We start from the raw sequence: 12168 nt of genomic DNA, 5'->3' as shown, positions 1-12168 counted from the left end.
CCCTCCGCTCCTTTCATTCCGCCCCCTCTGCTCCTTTCATTCCGCCCTCTCCGGTCCTTTCATTCCGCCCCCTCCGCTCCTTTCATTCCGCCCCCTCCGGTCCTTTCATTCCGCCCCCTCCGGTCCTTTCATTCCGCCCCCTCCGGTCCTTTCATTCCGCCCCCTCCGCTCCTTTCATTCCGCCCCCTCTGGTCCTTCCTCCGCCCCCTCTGGTCCTTTCATTCCGCTCCCTCTGGTCCTTTCATTCCGCCCCCTCCACTCCTTTCATTCCGCCCCCTCCGGTCCTTTCATTCCGCCCCCTCTGGTCCTTTCATTCCGCCCCCCTCTGGTCCTTTCATTCCGCCCCCTCCGCTCCTTTCATTCCGCCCCCTCCGCTCCTTTCATTCCGCCCCCTCTGGTCCTTTCATTCCGCCCCCCTCCGCTCCTTTCATTCCGCCCCCTCTGGTCCTTTCATTCCGCCCCCTCCGCTCCTTTCATTCCGCCCCCTCTGGTCCTTTCATTCCGCTCCTTTCATTCCGCCCCCCTCCGCTCCTTTCATTCCGCCCCCTCTGGTCCTTTCATTCCGCCCCCTCCGCTCCTTTCATTCCGCTCCCTCCGCTCCTTTCATTCCGCCCCCTCTGGTCCTTTCATTCCGCCCCCCTCCGCTCCTTTCATTCCGCCCCCTCTGGTCCTTTCATTCCGCCCCCTCCGCTCCTTTCATTCCGCCCCCTCCGCTCCTTTCATTCCGCCCCCTCCGCTCCTTTCATTCCGCCCCCTCCTCTCCTTTCATTCCGCCCCCTCCGCTGCTTTCATTCCGCCCCCTCCGCTCCTTTCATTCCGCCCCCTCCGCTCCTTTCATTCCGCCCCCTCCGCTCCTTTCATTCCGCCCCCTCCGCTCCTTTCATTCCGCCCCCTCCGCTCCTTTCATTCCGCCCCTCCGCTCCTTTCATTCCGCCCCCTCCGCTCCTTCCTCCGCCCCAGGAGTAACATAGAACCGTCCAGATACTTAAAAAATACTTTACTGATAAGGGCGGATTTGTAATTCCGTTATACTGTTGTGTAATAAAAGGGTTATAACAGAATACGATGGAATTGTAGGACAGAATGCACTATGGAACCATTTTAGAGGGACTCCGTTTTGCTCCGCCCTAATACAAACTTATGGGCACAAATAACGATTCCGTTTTATTCCGTTATGTATGGCGGAAACTAGTCCTGTTGACAGGATCCACAGTCCCACCTGTAAATGCCTGCAGATATCTATATGTACAGACATAGGGGTCATTTATCATACTGAAATATGCGTATATTAGGCGTATTTCAGACGCAGATGGCGGTCGCTATCTGCGACTTTTTTCCGCTCACGCCAGGTCTAAAATTGTGGGCGGGGCGAGGAGGGGCCGGCAGTCCGTCTCATTTACCATTTTCTGCGCCTGTTTTTGGTGTAGAAAAAGGTCTAAATGTAAGAAAGGAAGCTCCTTACATGTAGAAGCGGCGGTGGATGCGCAGAAGGTATGAAGAGGCCGGCGCCTGTACGTATCTCCGACAGATCCACCGCCAGCGCAGGGGCTGATTAACACTAGCGTCTAAAACCCCAGTTATAACCAGGGTGCCCCATAGAGTCTCTATAAGGGCTCATGCACACGACCGTATGTATTTTCTGGTCCCCAAAAAAACGGATCTGCAAAAAATACGGATGATGTTTGTGTGCATTCCGTATTTTCCATAGACCAGTCCTATCCTTTTGCTGACCCATTGAAACGATTGGTTCCGCATATGGTCCACAAAAAAAACTGAATGGACATGGAAAGAAAATACGTTTGTGTGCATGAGCCCTTATACTGACACACACAGAAAGCACACATATATTATAACTTCACCGGCTCCGGAAGTGCCGTCCGTCCAGGGTCTCCTATAAGCCGTGTATCGGGGTGGGCTCACCAGGATACAGCGAAGTCACCACGAGGAAAGCAACTCAGCCTTCCGCTTCTGCACCCTCCTCATCCTCTGTATCTGCACCCTCCTCGTCCTCTGTATCTGCACCCTCCTCATCCTCTATATCTGCCCCCTTCTCATCCTCTGTATCTGCACCCTCCTCATCCTCTATATCTGCACCCTCCTCATCCTCTATATCTGCACCATCCTCTGTATCTGCACCCTCCTCATCCTCTGTATCTGCACCCTCCTCATCCTCTATATCTGCACCCTCCTCATCCTCTATATCTGCACCCTCCTCATCCTCTATATCTGCACCCTCCTCATCCTCTGTATCTGCACCCTCCTCATCCTCTGTATCTGCACCCTCCTCATCCTCTGTATCTGCACCCTCCTCATCCTCTATATCTGCACCCTCCTCATCCTCTATATCTGCACCCTCCTCATCCTCTGTATCTGCACCCTCCTCATCCTCTGTATCTGCACCCTCCTCATCCTCTGTATCTGCACCCTCCTCATCCTCTGTATCTGCACCCTCCTCATCCTCTGTATCTGCACCCTCCTCATCCTCTGTATCTGCACCCTCCTCATCCTCTATATCTGCACCCTCCTCATCCTCTATATCTGCACCATCCTCATCCTCTGTATCTGCACCCTCCTCATCCTCTGTATCTGCACCCTCCTCATCCTCTGTATCTGCACCCTCCTCATCCTCTATATCTGCACCCTCCTCATCCTCTGTATCTGCACCCTCCTCATCCTCTATATCTGCACCCTCCTCATCCTCTGTATCTGCACCCTCCTCATCCTCTATATCTGCACCCTCCTCATCCTCTGTATCTGCACCCTCCTCATCCTCTATATCTGCACCCTCCTCATCCTCTGTATCTGCACCCTCCTCATCCTCTGTATCTGCACCCTCCTCATCCTCTGTATCTGCACCCTCCTCATCCTCTGTATCTGCACCCTCCTCATCCTCTGTATCTGCACCCTCCTCATCCTCTGTATCTGCACCCTCCTCATCCTCTGTATCTGCACCCTCCTCATCCTCTATATCTGCACCCTCCTCATCCTCTGTATCTGCACCCTCCTCATCCTCTGTATCTGCACCCTCCTCATCCTCTGTATCTGCACCCTCCTCATCCTCTGTATCTGCACCCTCCTCATCCTCTGTATCTGCACCCTCCTCATCCTCTGTATCTGCACCCTCCTCATCCTCTGTATCTGCACCCTCCTCATCCTCTGTATCTGCACCCTCCTCATCCTCTGTATCTGCACCCTCCTCATCCTCTATATCTGCACCCTCCTCATCCTCTGTATCTGCACCCTCCTCATCCTCTATATCTGCACCCTCCTCATCCTCTGTATCTGCACCCTCCTCATCCTCTGTATCTGCACCCTCCTCATCCTCTATATCTGCACCCTCCTCATCCTCTATATCTGCACCCTCCTCATCCTCTGTATCTGCACCCTCCTCATCCTCTCTATATCTGCACCCTCCTCATCCTCTCTATATCTGCACCCTCCTCATCCTCTCTATATCTGCACCCTCCTCATCCTCTCTATCTGCACCCTCCTCACTCTCTGCTGTGTGCACCCCCAAAGACACCACCACCATTTCCCCTCCGCTCACAGGAATTATTTTCCCATCCATTCCCAGACCTTACCAATGCGCAGCCATTCTTGGCATCGTATGAGGAAGAGGAGGTATCAACGGTCGCCACCCAGCAGTCTGACGACAGCACCCAGATCAGCCCAAGGAGGGTGGTCCCCGCTGTTGCTGCCTACTCCGAGATCTCGTGGACGTCACATGGGTGCCCACAAGAGAGGAAGAGGAGGGGAGTTCAGAGGGAGAGACGGAGCAGCAGAGAAGGAGGAGAAGCAGGCAGAACTCGCAGTGCACAGGAGGAAAAAACCAGACTGCTAATGTATCTGGAGCCATCCACCATGCACGGTCACATCTGGTGCTCCTAGGACGCCGGCACATGGCTCCACAGTGTGGGCTTTTTTTAACGTGTCCGCTGCTGACAATAGTGTTGCCATCTGCAGCCTGTGCTGTCAACGCATAAGTCGCTGCAAGCCCAACACTCAACTGGGGACGACCGCCTTAAGAAGGCACCTGGCCTCCCATCATAGAGCCCAGTGGGAACAACGCCATCAGAACCCACAAAGCCACACTCCCGGCGCTCCACGTCCTGCCTCCTCCCCTTCTCCTCCCATTTGTCCTCCACTCCACCTTCCACCGCGCTGTCATCGCGTTCATCTGGCAGAAGGCAGGCTTCCATGGCCCAAATGTTCGAGCGAAAAAAGATGATGACGCCGGATAATCCTCTTGCCCAACGGCTGACCGCTGGCTTGTCAGAACTGCTAGCCCGCCAACTACTGCGTATATAAATTGGGTGACTTGGAGGCCTTTAGAAAATTTGTGGCCATTGGCACACCACAATAGAAGGTCCCCGGAAGGAAATATTTCTCCCAGAAGGGCATCCCAGAGCTGTATGTCCACGTTCAGCGGCAAGTGAATGTATCTCTGGTACACAGTTTCGGTGCCAAGATACATCTGACCACAGACACGTGGACTAACAAACACGGGCAGGGAAGGTACATAACTTTTACTGCCCACTGGGTGAACCTTCTGACGGCCATCAAGCATGTAACCCGTGGCACCCGTGTGCATTTGGTGTTACCGCCACGGATTGCATGCAGGCCTGCCTCTTCTTCTCCTACTCCATCCTCCGTCTCCTTCTCGGCTGACTCCTCCTCTTCCGCTGCTACCGCCTCTTCCGCTGCACCCCCCAAGCTCCCCAGAACCTATTCGACGTGCTAGGTGAGACGTTGCCATGCTGTGCTGCGGCTGTTGTGCCTGGAAGACAAGAGCCACACCGGTCCTGCACTGCTTTCAGCTCTGCGGTCACAGGCCGATCAGTGGCTAACCCCGCTCAATTTGACAGTTGGTAAAGTGGTGTGCGACAACAGTGCCAATCTGCTGAGCGCGCTGAAACAGGGCGAAATGACACACGTGCCGTGCATGGCACACGTCCTGAACTTGGTCGTGCAGCGATTCGTTGCCAAATACCCCGGGGTCCAGGACGTCTTGCGGCAGGACAGGAAAATCTCGGGCCATTTCAGAAGATCTTACATGGCCATGGCTCGCCTTGCTGACATTCAGCGACACCACTTGCCCGTCAGACGTCTGATTTGTGACAGCGCTGGAACTCAACCTTGTATATGCTTGATAGGCTGCTCCAGCAGAAACATGCCGTTAGGGACTACCTGTACGAACTCTGCAGCAGGACAGGTTCTGGGAGCTTGGTTTCTTTTCACCGCGCCAGGGGCTGCTCATGCGCGACGCATGCAGACTTCTTCGGCCATTTGATGAGATCACCAAACTGGTCAGTCGCAGCCAGGGCGCCATAAGTGACATCGTACCTTACGCCTTCTTTCTGGAGCGTGCATTGCGTCGTGTCATTGATCAAGACGTCGAGGAGCAGGAAGATGAGGAAATCGCAATGCTGAATGAATTCCCAGGAGGGGCTGCTCCATCTGAGACAAGTCAGGAGGAGTCAGAGGAGGATGGTGCTGGGGCGGAGGAGGAGCAAGAAGAGCAGGCTTTAAACTTTTCGGGGATCCCTGGAGTTGTCCGTGGCTAGGGGGAAGAGACAGAGGACGGCATTATGCTAGATGATGAGCAGGAGCCAGGCCGCTCCACTGCTTCCAATTTAGTGCAAATGGGGGCCTTCATGCTCCAGTGTTTGAAGAGGGACCCCCGTATAAAAAGCATAAAGGGCAAGGACCAGTACTGGGTGGCAACGTACTTAGACCCCCGGTACAAGCACAAAATGGCGGACATGTTACCAGCATCACAGAGGGCTGTCAGAATGCAGCACTTCCAGGCCTTGCTGCGAGATATGCTGCATTCTGCTGTTGTTGGCGCTGGCAGAGGAATTTCCACCCACAGAGAAACGGGTTGCGGGTATCAATCCTACCGCGCTTGCAAAAAGATGGCGGTTTGAAGATGTGTTGTTCACTTTGGATATGAGATCATTCTTGCAGCCAACCCATCGACAGCCGCCCTCCGCATCCAGCCTCAGGGAACGCCTAGACCGACAGGTGTCCGACTACATTGAGTTAATGGCCGATGTGGACGCTCTGAGAAGCGAGGAACCCCTGGACTACTGGGTGTGCAGGCTTGACCTGTGGCCAGAGCTGGCACAATTTGCCATGGAACTCTTGGCTTGCCCCTCGTCGAGTGTCCTGTTCAAAAGGACGTTCAGCGCAGCAGGGGGGATCGTGACCGATAAGCGTACTCGCCTAGCTCACGACAGTGTGGACTACCTCACGTTTCTAAAAATAATTGAGGCATTGATCTCGGAGGAATTCAACACCTGTGATGACCACGTGTAATTGAATTTCCTCATGCCAGCCCACAAATATCCGCCACCACCCAGAACAAAGAATGGTCCGTGTCTTATGTAAATACAGCGGCATAAAAGGCCTTTTCTGTCAGGTAAATGCCTAATGTTTGGGGCCTGTACTGGCCGACAGTTACATTTTTACCTCTAGCCACATAATCACACCCCTGTGTCACTCCTCTGCCTCTCATTATGGTGGCGTATGAACCACATTCACCATAAGGACCTTCTAATGTCACAGGGTCATGTGACTGTGCCCCCCACCCCATACTGTGCCCCCTTATACCCTGCATTGTGCCCTCTTACCACACCCTGTGCAGTGCCCCTGGAGTCATTCCCTGTACTGTGCCCTATTATACTGTGTTATCCGGTCATGGTATGGCGGTGTTATCTGGTCACTGTGCAGGTGTTATCCGGTCACTGTATGGCGGTGTTATCCGGTCACTGTGCAGAGGTGTTATCCGGTCACTGTACGGCGGTGTTATCCGGTCACTGTATGGCGGTGTTATCCGGTCACTGTGCAGAGGTGTTATCCGGTCACTGTACGGCGGTGGTATCCATTATCTGGATGGCCATAACTGTATCCCTTTCCCTGCCCACGCCATCCTTTTTAGACCTGGCATGAGCGGGAAAAATATGCAGATTGTGGTGCTAACTACCTTTGCGCCACAATCTGTGTCGGAAATACACTGAACATAGACGTATTTCTATATAATAAATGACCACCTAATTGTATTATTATTCGGGGGTGGGGCTAATCTCTTTATATTATATAGATCCTAGTGTATTATACTGTGCCCTCTATAAATGATCCTTGGGAAGCACAGTCCTCACCCCTGACCACCAGGACCAGGCAGCGCTCTGTCAGTACATGGCGGCCTCCCCTCTCCGCCACGCTGCTCCGCTGTGTACTGGGGCTTATTCTGACACTGGGTTCACATCCTATTTGTGCCATCTATTTAATGCATACCAAAAATGTCTGCGTTCCCAGAAGCCTCAGACTGATGCCGTACAGTGGCGTCCATTCACCATATAGTTCCATGGCAGAAATATTTTACTGGACTCTGCAGGATACAAAAACGTAGAGCGCTGCACATTTGTATACATCAAACTGATAGGAAATACAATTCTTCTAGGCTCCAGCAGGGCACATTTTTGAGAGTTTCCCTTTAAGACGCATAAAAATGGCCCCTGATTAAAATACATATTTTTTGTGGGAATTTTTGCCATTGATCCCCCTCTGGTGTCACTGTCCATGTTGTGGGACTATTTGTGCACTTCTAGTAAGTGTTTGCTGGCTGCAAATAGGACCTGAAGGTTTTTCAGGTTCGCCTGGCATTAAAGTCAATGGGGCCACCGCGAACGCGCGGTTCGCGAACATTTGATTGCGAACGCGCGTTCACTAATAGTCCCGGCCGATGTTCGTTTATTTTTTTTACTGTCCAGAGAGAATGTGTTGATGGTGGGGGGGGGGGGGGGGTTTAGGGAGCGGTATAGGTAGAGGAGGAGGGGAAGGAATTATTTTTTGGGGTTAGGAATAGGAGAATTAAAATAAAGAAAAACAGAAATGTATTTACTGGAGAACTGTGTTTTTTTTATTGTTTATGTCTTATTTCTAATAAAGATTAAACATTAATAAAAAACGGAATGTATGGGCCCCGATCAGCCAAAGTCAGTTATTCACGAAGTCGCAAGAGACTTCATTGAATAACTTCAGTCGTAGCTAAAACTTGAAACCGAACCCAAGAACTGCCTTCTCTTCTGCGTTTTCCTGGAAGGCAGCGGTGTCAGGTGTAAGGACAACTATGTTGTACGAGCGCTGCTGATCGGCGGGGTGTCAGGTGTAAGGACAACTATGTTGTACGAGCGCTGCTGATCGGCGGGGGTGTCAGGTGTAAGGACAACTATGGTGTACGAGCGCTGATGATCGGCGGGGGTGTCAGGTGTAAGGACAACTATGGTGTACGAGCGCTGCTGATCGGCGGGGGTGTCAGGTATAAGGACAACTATGGTGTACGAGCGCTGCTGATCGGCGGGGGTGTCAGGTGTAAGGACAACTATGTTGTACGAGCGCTGCTGATCGGCGGGGGTGTCAGGTGTAAGGACAACTATGGTGTACGAGCGCTGCTGATCGGCGGGGGTGTCAGGTATAAGGACAACTATGGTGTACGAGCGCTGCTGATCGGCGGGGGTGTCAGGTGTAAGGACAACTATGGTGTACAAGCACTGCTGATCGGCAGGGGTGTCAGGTGTAAGGACAACTATGGTGTACGAGCGCTGCTGATCGGCGGGGGTGTCAGGTATAAGGACAACTATGGTGTACGAGCACTGCTGATCGGCGGGGGTGTCAGGTGTAAGGACAACTATGGTGTACGAGCGCTGCTGATCGGCGGGGGTGTCAGGTATAAGGACAACTATGGTGTACGAGCGCTGCTGATCGGCGGGGGTGTCAGGTGTAAGGACAACTATGGTGTACGAGCACTGCTGATCGGCAGGGGTGTCAGGTGTAAGGACAACTATGGTGTACGAGCGCTGCTGATCGGCGGGGGTGTCAGGTATAAGGACAACTATGGTGTACGAGCGCTGCTGATCGGCGGGGGTGTCAGGTGTAAGGACAACTATGTTGTACGAGCGCTGCTGATCGGCGGGGGTGTCAGGTGTAAGGGCAACTATGGTGTACGAGCGCTGCTGATCGGCGGGGGGTGTCAGGTGCAAGGACAACTATGGTGTACGAGCGCTGCTGATCGGCGGGGGTGTCAGGTGTAAGGACAACTATCGTGTACGAGCGCTGCTGATCGGCGGGGTGTCAGGTGTAAGGACAACTATGGTGTACGAGCACTGCTGATCGGCAGGGGTGTCAGGTGTAAGGACAACTATGGTGTACGAGCGCTGCTGATCGGCAGGGGTGTCAGGTGTAAGGACAACTATGGTGTACGAGCGCTGCTGATCGGCGGGGGTGTCAGGTGTAAGGACAACTATGGTGTACGAGCGCTACTGATCGGCGGGGGTGTCAGGTGTAAGGACAACTATGGTGTACGAGCACTGCTGATCGGCGGGGGTGTCAGGTGTAAGGACAACTATGGTGTACGAGCGCTGCTGATCGGCGGGGTGTCAGGTGTAAGGACAACTATGGTGTACGAGCACTGCTGATCGGCAGGGGTGTCAGGTGTAAGGACAACTATGGTGTACGAGCGCTGCTGATCGGCAGGGGTGTCAGGTGTAAGGACAACTATGGTGTACGAGCGCTGCTGATCGGCGGGGGTGTCAGGTGTAAGGACAACTATGGTGTACGAGCGCTGCTGATCGGCAGGGGTGTCAGGTGTAAGGACAACTATGGTGTACGAGCGCTGCTGATCGGCAGGGGTGTCAGGTGTAAGGACAACTATGGTGTACGAGCTCTGCTGATCGGCAGGGGTGTCAGGTGTAAGGACAACTATGGTGTACGAGCGCTGATGATCGGCGGGGGTGTCAGGTGTAAGGACAACTATGGTGTACGAGCGCTGCTGATCGGCAGGGGTGTCAGGTGTAAGGACAACTATGGTGTACGAGCGCTGATGATCGGCGGGGGTGTCAGGTGTAAGGACAACTATGGTGTACGAGCACTGCTGATCGGCGGGGTGTCAGGTGTAAGGACAACTATGGTGTACGAGCACTGCTGATCGGCGGGGTGTCAGGTGTAAGGACAACTATGGTGTACGAGCACTGCTGATCGGCAGGGGTGTCAGGTGTAAGGACAACTATGGTGTACGAGTGCTGCTGATCGGCGGGGGTGTCAGGTATAAGGACAACTATGTTGTACGAGCGCTGCTGATCGGCGGGGGTGTCAGGTGTAAGGACAACTATGGTGTACGAGCGCTGCTGATCGGCGGGGGTGTCAGGAGTCCTGAGGGTAAGTCATCAATAGAAAAAAGTGGACAACCCCTTTAAAGGGATATCCATAGTGGCCGACCAGCAGTGGAGATCATACAGGGTGTGGTGTCTAATGCTCCCGGCCACACTGAGATCAACATATGTCAACGGAGGGACATGTGATCGCTGCAGCCAATCAGAGGCCACAGTGGTGAACTGCAACCACACAACAACTGGTCACATGACACAAGGGAATAGCTCACCACTGCGACCTGTGATTGGCCCCAGTAATCACATGTCCCCCTGTCCACAGCAGTGAGAGGAGGACACACCGAGCCAGCAGCAGTGACCAGGTAAGAATCATCTCCACCACAGATTGTCCATCCCTTTAATCGCTTCAGTCATGCAGATTGCAGTCAACTTACCTCCATCAGCTCCTTGACTTGTGTTCAGTATGATAAACAAATGATGCTGACCAAAGCATGACTCACCAGTATTTAATGACAGAGATTTCTTGTATAAGTCATTCTAATTGAGGAAATCAGACCGATGACTAGCGAAATGTCGTCAAGAGAAAATAACTCTGACTTATTACTACTGATAATGTGATTCTGACCTCCCTGACTGTAGGGATCCTGACCTTACCACCCTGACTGTAGGGATCCTGACCTTACCACCCTGACTGTAGGGATCATGACCTTACCACCCTGACTGTAGGGATCCTGACCTTACCACCCTGACTGTAGGGATCCTGACCTTACCACCCTGACTGTAGGGATCCTGACCTTACCTCCTGACTGTAGGGATCCTGACCTTACCTCCTGACTGTAGGGATCCTGACCTTACCACCCTGACTGTAGGGATCCTGACCTTACCTCCCTGACTGTAGGGATCCTGACCTTACCACCCTGACTGTAGGGATCCTGACCTTACCACCCTGACTGTAGGGATCCTGACCTTACCACCCTGACTGTAGGGATCATGACCTTACCACCCTGACTGTAGGGATCCTGACCTTATCACCCTGACTGTAGGGATCCTGACCTTATCACCTGACTGTAGGGATCCTGACCTTACCACCCTGACTGTAGGGATCCTGACCTTACCACCCTGACTGTAGGGATCCTGACCTTACTACCCTGACTATAGGGATCCTGACCTTACCACCCTGACTGTAGGGATCCTGACCTTACCTCCTGACTGTAGGGATCCTGACCTTACCTCCCTGACTATAGGGATCCTGACCTTACCTCCTGACTGTAGGGATCCTGACCTTACCTCCTGACTGTAGGGATCCTGACCTTACCACCCTGACTGTAGGGATCCTGACCTTACCTCCCTGACTGTAGGGATCCTGACCTTATCACCTGACTGTAGGGATCCTGACCTTACCACCCTGACTGTAGGGATCCTGACCTTACCACCCTGACTGTAGGGATCCTGACCTTACCTCCCTGACTGTAGGGATCCTGACCTTACCTCCCTGACTGTAGGGATCCTGACCTTACCTCCTGACTGTAGGGATCCTGACCTTACCTCCTGACTGTAGGGATCCTGACCTTACCTCCTGACTGTAGGGATCCTGACCTTACCACCCTGACTGTAGGGATCCTGACCTTACCTCCCTGACTGTAGGGATCCTGACCTTACCTCTCTGACTGTAGGGATCCTGACCTTACCTCCTGACTGTAGGGATCCTGACCTTACCTCCTGACTGTAGGGATCCTGACCTTACCACCCTGACTGTAGGGATCCTGACCTTACCTCCCTGACTGTAGGGATCCTGACCTTACCTCTCTGACTGTAGGGATCCTGACCTTACCTCCTGACTGTAGGGATCCTGACCTTACCTCCTGACTGTAGGGATCCTGACCTTACCTCCCTGACTGTAGGGATCCTGACCTTACCTCCAATTCAGTCATTTTTGCTGTTCGTATAAAAACCCTTCGTGGCCTTGTTACTGGTAGCAGTCTATGGCAGTCCACCATATGGT

At 53.1% G+C, this 12168-nt stretch overlaps 1 protein-coding gene across 2 annotated transcripts in view; it reads left to right on the top strand.

The window, feature by feature from the left end:
• Window positions 1-12168, top strand: part of DPP10 (dipeptidyl peptidase like 10) — a 305051-nt gene that overhangs the window by 263391 nt on the left and 29492 nt on the right. The window lies entirely within an intron of this gene.

The sequence above is a fragment of the Bufo bufo genome, chromosome 7, assembly GCF_905171765.1.
Source record: "Bufo bufo chromosome 7, aBufBuf1.1, whole genome shotgun sequence".
Lineage (NCBI taxonomy): Eukaryota > Metazoa > Chordata > Amphibia > Anura > Bufonidae > Bufo > Bufo bufo.
This window is presented reverse-complemented; position numbering and strand designations above follow the sequence as displayed.